This window comes from Microplitis mediator, chromosome 8, assembly GCF_029852145.1.
Source record: "Microplitis mediator isolate UGA2020A chromosome 8, iyMicMedi2.1, whole genome shotgun sequence".
Lineage (NCBI taxonomy): Eukaryota > Metazoa > Arthropoda > Insecta > Hymenoptera > Braconidae > Microplitis > Microplitis mediator.
The window spans coordinates 20,785,293-20,795,305 of record NC_079976.1 but is presented as its reverse complement, the minus strand read 5'-3'; positions in this window follow the sequence as shown (position 1 = coordinate 20,795,305).

Sequence of the window (10,013 nt, the reverse complement as noted above, 5' to 3'; positions counted from 1 at the left end):
GTTATGATCAGTAATCTTTGGGGTTGTCAATACTTCCACATTTAATTTATAATTACTAAAAACTAAATCTATAATTGTGTCACTAGTAAAAGTCGATCTTGTTGGTTCATTCACAGCTTGTTCAAAACCAACAAGGGTCATACCATCAGTTAATTTTTTCGCATAGTGAGATTTTTTAGCCATATTAATATTAAAATCACCGATTAAACTGACTTTACGTGAGTTATCAATAATGTTGTTTGCGAGCTCAAGTCTATTGTCACAAAACGATTTAATATTGCTATTCGGGGATCTATATAAGTTGCATATGGTAAATTTATTCACACCTACATCAATTTGAACCACATTTAACCATACACCTTGTATAAATTTATCACTGTTCGTAATTACTTTAAATTTTATGTTATTTTTTATATAAGTTATTACACCACCAGTTCTTTTATTCTTCGTATCAGTTCCAATTACTTGATAATTTGCAATTTCTATCTCATAGTCAAATACATCCTCAGTAACATGTGTTTCTGTTAGACATATTATGTCTGGATTTATAGAGATGATAAGGTTATCTAATTCGTCTTTATGATATAATAAGCCACATACGTTTAAGGATATCATATTAACACTATGTTTACTAATAATAATAATAATAATAATAATAATAATAATAATAATAATAATAATAATAATAATAATAATAATACGAGTTGTCGTAGTGAGGTTATTGTGGTTGAAATGATGTTAAGATATATGAAAAATAAAACGAGATTAAGATATGATGAGGTTATAGAGGTTTATTTAAGGTTGAAGGCAGTTACAGCAGATCTATGAAGTTCTTGAGGTTGGAAAGAGGGTGAGATTCTCAACTCGGAATTTATAAAAAATAAAACAAGATTAATATGATAAGGTTATAGATGTTCAGTTGAGGTTCTATGAAGTTATTGAGGTTGAAATTCGGTTCAATATTTGACTCAGGCAAGTTATACAGGTTCATTTGAGGTTTCAACGCGGTTATAGAGGTTCAGTTGATGTTCTGTGAAGTTTTTGAGGTTGAAATGAGGGTAGATTTTTCGACTCGGGCTGTGTATACACGGTGTTTCCACTGTGATTACGCGATGTATCCACCGTGATTCCACGGTGGGTTTGTGCTATTTCACCACCGTGGTTCCACGGTGTATCCACCGCGTAATCACAGTGGAAACACCGTGTATACACAGTGGTCGAGCCACCGTGGAATCACGATGGATACACCGCGTAATCGCAGTGGTAAAATGGAACAAACCCACCGTGTTTCCGGCGTGATTCAAATTTGCGAGGGATAATTTAAACGTCGAATGACATTTCACGAATTCGTAAGTAAACAATGAAAAAAAAAATAAACCATAGCGTTAGTTAACATTTTAATATGCCATACGGTGTATTTTAAATTAATATTGTCTGGATTTGCCATTAACACTATGTACAGTACAGAAACTCTTAATTACACCGTTTAAATTAAAATGAGCAAAAAAGAGGACTTGGTTTCGTAAATTTTTCAAGTCCTCAATCGTTAGAAGAGTATAGTAATGAATAAGAACAAAGTTCTATTTTCATTACGTTTTGTGGTATATAGCTGTTGAATTAAAATAAGAAATTACCAAAAACTGTATAAGAAACATGAGGTATGTTTTGTAAAGACCTGAATACATTTTAAAAATAAGAGGTATATACTAGAGTGTACTATACAACTACTAGATTTGTATTGAATCGATGGTTTCTTCAACATTATTTTGTATTGATTTATGAATTCAACTCCAATGCTTAATGTGTATGTTGCTAACTGCATTGGAAGTCAAGAAAAATATATATATATATAAATAATGATTATAAAAAAATATTGATTCAATTATGACCAATGAAATAATTGGTACAATTAAATAATTATTGGAAGGGATGTTACTACCTGGTAACAGCTCTTCTGGAAATCGAAAAATATTTCAGTTTCCTAAGTGAGCTCATTCGTCATTGACGAAATTTTAATTATTTAAAGGCAAAGTCCTTAATTTTATTAAATCATTGATAATGGTGATTTAATTGTTTATAAACTGAATTATTAAAATATAATTCAGAAGTTTTTTAAAATAATTATTGAAGTATTCAAAAGTGGTAATTCATTTAATTAATAAATAATTTTGATAAACATTCCATCGATTATCAAATCTAATTTAAATTATTTAAATATAATTCATTTAATAAATAAAATTCAGTATTGATAAAATTACATCAATTATCAAGGGTTGAGGAGGAAGAATAATAAATAACAAATCAAATAAATAATTGTTGATAATAATAATAATCATCAAATAAATCAAGGTAACAATTTAATTAAATAAATAATTAATAATAAATTTAAATAATAAATTGATTGCTTAAATAAATTATATAACAAGTGAAATCGAGAGCTAAATCATTTTACTAAGCGTTAAAAATTGTAAACCGCATTTAATTGTCTAATTCAAATTTAATTTTGTTTTGTAATAATTTTTAAATAATTATTTTGATTTAAATAAATTTGGAAGTTGTTTTAATTTTGCTTTCATTATTTTACTAAATTAATTAAATTTGATTTTACTAAATTTTTAATAATTTTAATTATCTCTTAGACAACGAACCGTAAGTATTTTTATTTTAATTTTATTTATAATAAACAGTCATCCTTATAGCTCCGTCCCAGTTATTTCGCTCGGCGAATGCTAAACAGGAGCGCTACTCTTAAGGGGTTAGGGGTACTCAGGGGTATGAAAAAATGATGATTTTCAATAATTTTTTTTTTGTAGTTAATTACTTTATTTGACAAAAATAAAAACATAGCTTTATTAGAACACGTTTCGATTTGACTTCACGAAAATTTCAAAAAAAAAAATTAATAATTCAAAAAGTTATCGCTGTTTTTGTAGAGCCCGTTCCTCCCGAAGTCCTTTGCGGTGATCATCATAAGTCCTTGGAGATTCATCTAAAATCAATCGGACAAGAAAAATTAGTTTTATTAATAGATAATCTTGTGCCTGATCGAAGCTTTTTTTTTTTTTTTCGAAATTAACAAAATGGCGGCCTCAGGAAATTTTTTTCAAATTTTCGAGAAAAAAACCGACAGTTTATTGTTAAAAAAAAATCGAAATTTTTGAAAAAAAAAAAAATCCTTCGATCAGGCACGAGTTTTTAATGTATTTCAAAAGTACAATAAATTTTATTGAAATCTACCGAGCAGTTTTTAAGTTACAGTGATCACCAGTTCAGAAAACATAGTTTTGAGAAAAACGCATTTAAAGTTTTGCTATGGATTTATGTCGAATTATAAGAATTATTTAATAACTTACACTGAGTCATCTATTCCTGGACCATATAATAGCTCTTCAGCCGACATAGCAGCTTCCAAAATATCGATTTGCTGGTGCCTACGTTGCAATCGACCTTCTCGGGTGTTATCATTAGCGCGCTTATCTGCTACTTTGATACGTGCAGCATCCATTCTTTCTGCATACCGATGAGAATTAGGCCCACAATTAAGTCCTAGTGTATTCATCAAGACTAATAATGAATTTATACCCTCATTAAATATACACATAGCAACGTATGCAGCTATTTGTACGATAGTAAAACTAGTATTTACCGTTTTTGGGCATATTTTCCATACTAGTTGGTTAAAGCTTTCATTATTATTCTGATTGAATCCACCTACACATCTTGAAAGTAAATTTTCATTACTAAGATCTTCGTATATAGGCTTGATAGCTTTTAAAACATCAGAAGGTAAAGGAGAATAATCGTGAGAAAAGGTATCAAGCTCTCCTCTTGCTTCAGCGCGCTGGTAAGAGCACCAAGATTCTTCGCCTTTTGGACACATATCATGATTCGGTTTTTCATCACTCGAGCCGTAGTGATAAAAGGTTGCCATTATAGCAGATTTCATATTTTCAACAGGAAGGAATATATTCATTTCCACAGTTATTACATGCAACTACAATTTTGAATCCCAGCCCACGTGTACTTGCTGTTTGAAACACTACATTTCCATCACATTTTTTACATTTTATAAGAGCAGAAATTGCAGTGAATACCTGAATAAAATTTATTATTCGAAATTCAGTACTGCTGTCTTCAGGTACATCATCTTCAGTGTTTTGTTTTAATTTTTTAGAAGATGTACTCTGAATACTTTCATCACGTTCGGCTGTTTTCGGATTAAAAACATTCTTTCTTTTGACTGAACGCGACTTATTAATTTTTTCAGAACTCCGAAGTTCTCTTGAAACCTTTCTAGAATCACGTCCCATGGTTAATAATTTAATTCACTTGAGAAATAATTTATCACAAAACTATCGACTGATCAGTGCAACGACTACAGGTATACTGGCAACCAAAAATTATTTTTCAGTTCTTGTACTACCTACAAATTGTGAATATATGTAGAAGGATATATATATATATAGAAGGATATATATATTTATATATCCTATATATATATATATATATATATATATATATATATATATATATATATATATATATATATATATAATAATAAATACATTAAAATGGGGAGATATTCATGACAATGAAACCCGAAAGGTCGGTTGCTTGCAGCTGTTTCTAGCTACCTGCTCTCGAATGCCACGTAGCACCCGAGCGTCCTTTGGTCATTGTTAAATAACTCGAAAAGAATTTGTCGGATTCACTTCAAATTTTCACACAATATTTTTAAAATATTATACTTTAAGAAAATGCAAAAAAAAAAAAATCGATTTTTTGAAAATTCTGACTACCCCTAACCCCTTAATATGTGTTATTTTGACGTAACATATATTAAAAATTTTTGGGGGCTCGTCCGGGATACATAAGGATGTTGTTCATTATTAATAAAAATAATGAAAATTAAAATCAATAACGATGAAATTAATTAATTTACAAAAAGAAAAAGAAATATTTAAAAAAAAAATTTTTTAATTTAAATCAATTTAAATTAAAATAAATAATTGAAATAATTTTATTTCAAAGGAAAAATGATTTCTTATGTCAGATAGAATAGTTACTCGGAAATTTGCAAAAGAAAATAGTATAGATATCAATCTGGATCCTTCCGGAGAAAATCCAGATTTATCCACTGAAAAACAAAAAAATCCTTATCGTCCTAGTGGAAGAAGTTCACTCAAAGATACCTCGATTTCACTTAATTATTCAAATTTTGTTCAAAATAATAATTTACATAGTACTAACCAACTAACTAATGAAAGTATTGAAGAAAATCCTAATGAAAATAATTCTGAATCTGATCATCATTCTAATATTGAAAATTCTACTGAATCGTTTGAAAAATTACCCTCAAATTCAAAAGAAAATAAAGACGTAAATACACATGACAATCAAACAAATAATTCGGCACAACATTCTGAAGCTGATTCTAAAAATAATCACTCACACAATGCACCTTTAAATGATGAGCGTTTCTTAAATAATAATAACGATAATAATAACGATAACCATAACAATCACAATAATAATCAAATCAATAACGAACAACCGGTAGCAATGGCTCTTTCAGCAAATCAATCTATTTCTTTACGTGACGCGTTAGAATTTGTACCCGAATATGATGGTGAAAATATGACACTTACAGAATTTATAACTGCTTGTAATGAAGCTTTTAGTTCTTTACCGGGAGATGCTGAACCTAATTTGGTTAAATTATTGCGAAAAAAATTAAAAAGCGATTTAAGAAAATCTACAAACTGTGCAACAGTAAATACAAAACAAGAATTTTATGACTTTTTAAGGGGAAAAGCAGCCCCAAATAAAACAGAAATGCAATTATTGGGTGAATTAGGTCGCGTTTATCAAAAAGACAGGGAATCTGTTTTAAAATATTCTAATCGAATTTGTGATATTGCATCACAATTAGTTGAAGTACACAAAAGAACACATACACAAGTAGAAAACGATGCTTATATACTACAAGTTGAGCGAAGAGCCATAGAAAGTTTTTTAAATGGTCTTAATCCTGAAATCGAAAGTAAAATTCGAAACTTAAATAATAATTTTCAAAATACACTTAATGAAGCTATTAAAATCGAACAAAATATTAAATTTAGAAAAGAATTAAGTGAATTCGAAAATATAAAACGAAGGGGAATTGAAAAACCCGTGTTTCTTTGCGACGAAGTCAATCGCGAACACAATTATTCTCAAAAACCACATCAATCTAATTACCAACAAAAACAAGATTTCTATTCTCAAAATAAACAATTTGATAATAATAAAAATTTTAATCAACAATCAAACTTAAGACAAACTGTAATTTGTCAGTTTTGCGATAAAGCAGGTCATACTGCTGATAAATGTTTTAAATTATTAAATTCTAGAGAAAGTCAAAATGTTGAAAGATGTCAAATTTGGAATAGATCTGGTCACATTGCTAAAATTTGTAGATTCAAACACGAATTTTTAAATAACAATTCTAAAAACTTTAATAAATGTTTAACTTGTGGTAGTCATGAACATTCAAGTAATAATTGTCCTAAACAAATTATTAGTTGTGATTATTGTAAAAAAATGGGTCACAGAATTAGAGATTGTTGGAAGAAAATAAAAGATGAAGGAAAACAAATAAAAGAAAATCATCCTTCAACTTCTAATTCACATTTTGGTATTTTTGATAGAATTCCACTTAAAACTATTAGCGATAAAAAAGAAACTCGCGTTGAACAAATTAATTTAAATAAAAATAAAAAAGTCCAACAATTTTATTAGGATATAGCGTAAATCCTAATGTCGGACGAATTTCAGTAATGTCAGACACAGGTTGCGGTCCTAATATTTTAAAAGAAAGTATCTGTCCAAAAAAGGCAATTCTAGATAAAACTAAAACTATTAAATTACTTGGAATTAACGAAATTTCAGTTGAAGCATTGGGTGAAGTTGAATTAGATTTTCTTGATTTAGAAATTAAATTTTTAATAGTTCCTGACGATTTTCCAATTGAGCAATCGGGAATATTGGGTTCGAATTTCTTTGACGAAGCGAAAGTCCAAATTTGCTATAAAGATCACGTTATTAAAATAAATAATAAACAATATTTTTTCTATGATACTGATGAATCAATAAATCAATCATTTAATTGTGAAAAATTAGTGCAAAATAATAAAATAAATTTTCAAGATAAAATTTATCCTGTAACAACTGAAGAAAATCGAAGAAAAAAATGAAATGAAGAAAGAAGAAATAAAAAAAGAAGAGAAAGAAGAAATAAAAGAGGAAATAAAACACGAAAACGAAGTGCATAATGGAAAAATAGAAACTAATGAAGAAACAGATGAAGAAATAATAATGAAAATTGAAAATGAAGAAGAATCTGATTTTGATGATGATATGCATCAAATAATGACTATGGGATTTCAGAATTTTAATATTTATGGAAGTGATACCGACTACGATTCAGACGATGAAGCAGAAGAAGAATCAGAAGAAGAAGAAGAAAATTAAATAAAGGTAAACATAAATGAAGAAACTACTAAAACTTTTAACAAAAATAAAAAAAATAATAATCAACCTGAAAATGAGGAAAATTTAAAAGAAAAATCTGAAAATATAAATACCATCAAACAAGATAACAATCAAGAAAAACATTCAAAGGTAAATTCCAATTACAATATTGCAAATAAAGACTACAATTTACATGAGTCGATCAATAAATATAATAAAGAAATTATATATGCTCAGCGAGTATTAGTTATCAACAATGCTCGTGAGAACGAAGAAAAAAATCAAGAGGATGCCACAGGACACTCTTCACATGATACTGATGCTATAAATAAAAATAAATCACGTTTTGAAAAAATAAAAGAGGTTTTAAATGTAAAACATTTAAATAAAACCGAACAAGAATCTCTTTATGATTTAATAAAAGATAATACTGAAAGATTTCACCTTCCAGGTGAATATTTACCAGCAACAGATAGAGTTGAACATGAAATATTGACTACAGATGAAAGACCTGTTAATATTAAAAATTACAGAATTCCTTATGCTTTAAAGGAAGAAATCAATCGACAAATTAAAGAATTATTGGAAAATAATATTATTATGGAATCAAGGTCACCATACAACAGTCCAGTCTGGATAGTTCCAAAGAAACCGGACTCTGAAGGAAGAAAGCAATGGAGAATGGTAATCGATTATCGAGCGTTAAATGAAAAGACGATTAAAAATGCATATCCACTACCAAATATAACTGATATAATTGATAGTTTGGGTGGAGTTGAATATTACTCTGTACTAGATTTATGATCGGGTTTTCATCAAATTAAAATGAAGAAAAAAGATCAACATAAAACTGCTTTTTCTACTATTTTAGGTCATTTTGAATTTTTAAGATTGGTTTTTGGCCTAGCAAATGGCCCAGCAACATTTCAAGCATTAATGGAAGATGTTTTTTCGGGATTAATTGGTGTTATATTATATGTTTTTATGGATGATATAAGTTTATTTGCAAGAACTTTTCAGGAACACATCGAAAGATTAAAAATTGTTTTCCAAAGATTAAAAGAAGCAAATTTAAAATTAAAACCAAATAAATGCAAATTCCTCAAACGAGAAGTTTGTTATTTAGGTCATTTAATTAGTAAAAATTCTATCAGACCTGATCCAAGTAAAATTGAAGCTGCAAAGAAATATCCAGTTCCTACTACTCAGAAAAAAGTTCGTCAATTTTTGGGTTTTACTAATTATTATAGAAGATTTTATTAAAGATTTTGCAAAAATAGCTAAACCATTGACAAAATTACTTCAAAAAGATGTAAAGTTTTTATGGAGTAAAGAAACTCAAGAAGCTTTTGAAATATTAAGGAATAAATTATGTGAACCACCTGTATTAAATACACCTGATTTTACAATGCCATTTATTATTACCACTGATGCATTAGGTTATGCAATCGGAGCAGTTTTATCACAAGGACAAATCGGAGAAGATACAGCATGTGCATACGCTTCAAGAGTATTGAGAGACGCTGAAATAAGATCCCAGGTCGAAAATAAAACTTAATTCAGGCTTGCTTCGCCTCATATTCTTTTGAAATTATGGATTTGCCGACGATTTTTCGATACGATCTCGACTTTTTCGACTTAAATTTAATTTTTTTCAACTTTTTGAACTTTTTTCGTCTTAGTTTCGACTTACTTCAACTTGTTCGTATTTTTTGGTCTTAGTTTGAACTTATTCGTCTTAACTTCGAGCACGATAGTCATTCACCTTACTTTTGATTTGCTAAACCAAGTTCAAAGCAAGTTGTATTTTTTAGTGTAAAATATGTTTTTTACGTTAATAAAATTAATTAATCGTTACGTAACTAATTTATAATATAAGTTAATTATTACTAATAAAAATTAATGGTAAGACGTTTTTTTATTTATATAATAATTTTATTTATGCCATTTTTATTAGTTATGATACGATAAAAAAAAAAAAATTTTAATTTATTCATTTTCATAATTATTAACTGGTTCAGCAATAAATAATTGATTACCTGTGTTAATACAAAAACAAACAGATATTAAACTATCAACTGGGATGGCGACTACATTTTCGGTCTCAAAGCACTTATAAAGATAAGGTAATGTTAATAATCTAACAGGCTCTGAAAGTAATTCTGTTTGCAGTACAGTAATTACTGTATTGCAAAATGTTTTCCAGGACACTGACAATTATTAATTTTTTTACATTCGCATTTTTTATGAATAATTTTTATAAAAGAATAAAGAACCCCAAAGCATTTTTTACTTGAATATTCAAATAAAACATAAGAAGAATTATTTTTCAATTTCTCTTTATAATTTTTTGACATAAATAACATTCCGTTTAATAATAATCGAAAATACTGTAAATAACAAACTCCTTGAGCATGTAAATTATTTAAGCTTTTTGTAATAATGCTGTCGTCTTTTAAATTGAACTCAGTGTAAACACCAACTGTGCTAAAATTATCGAA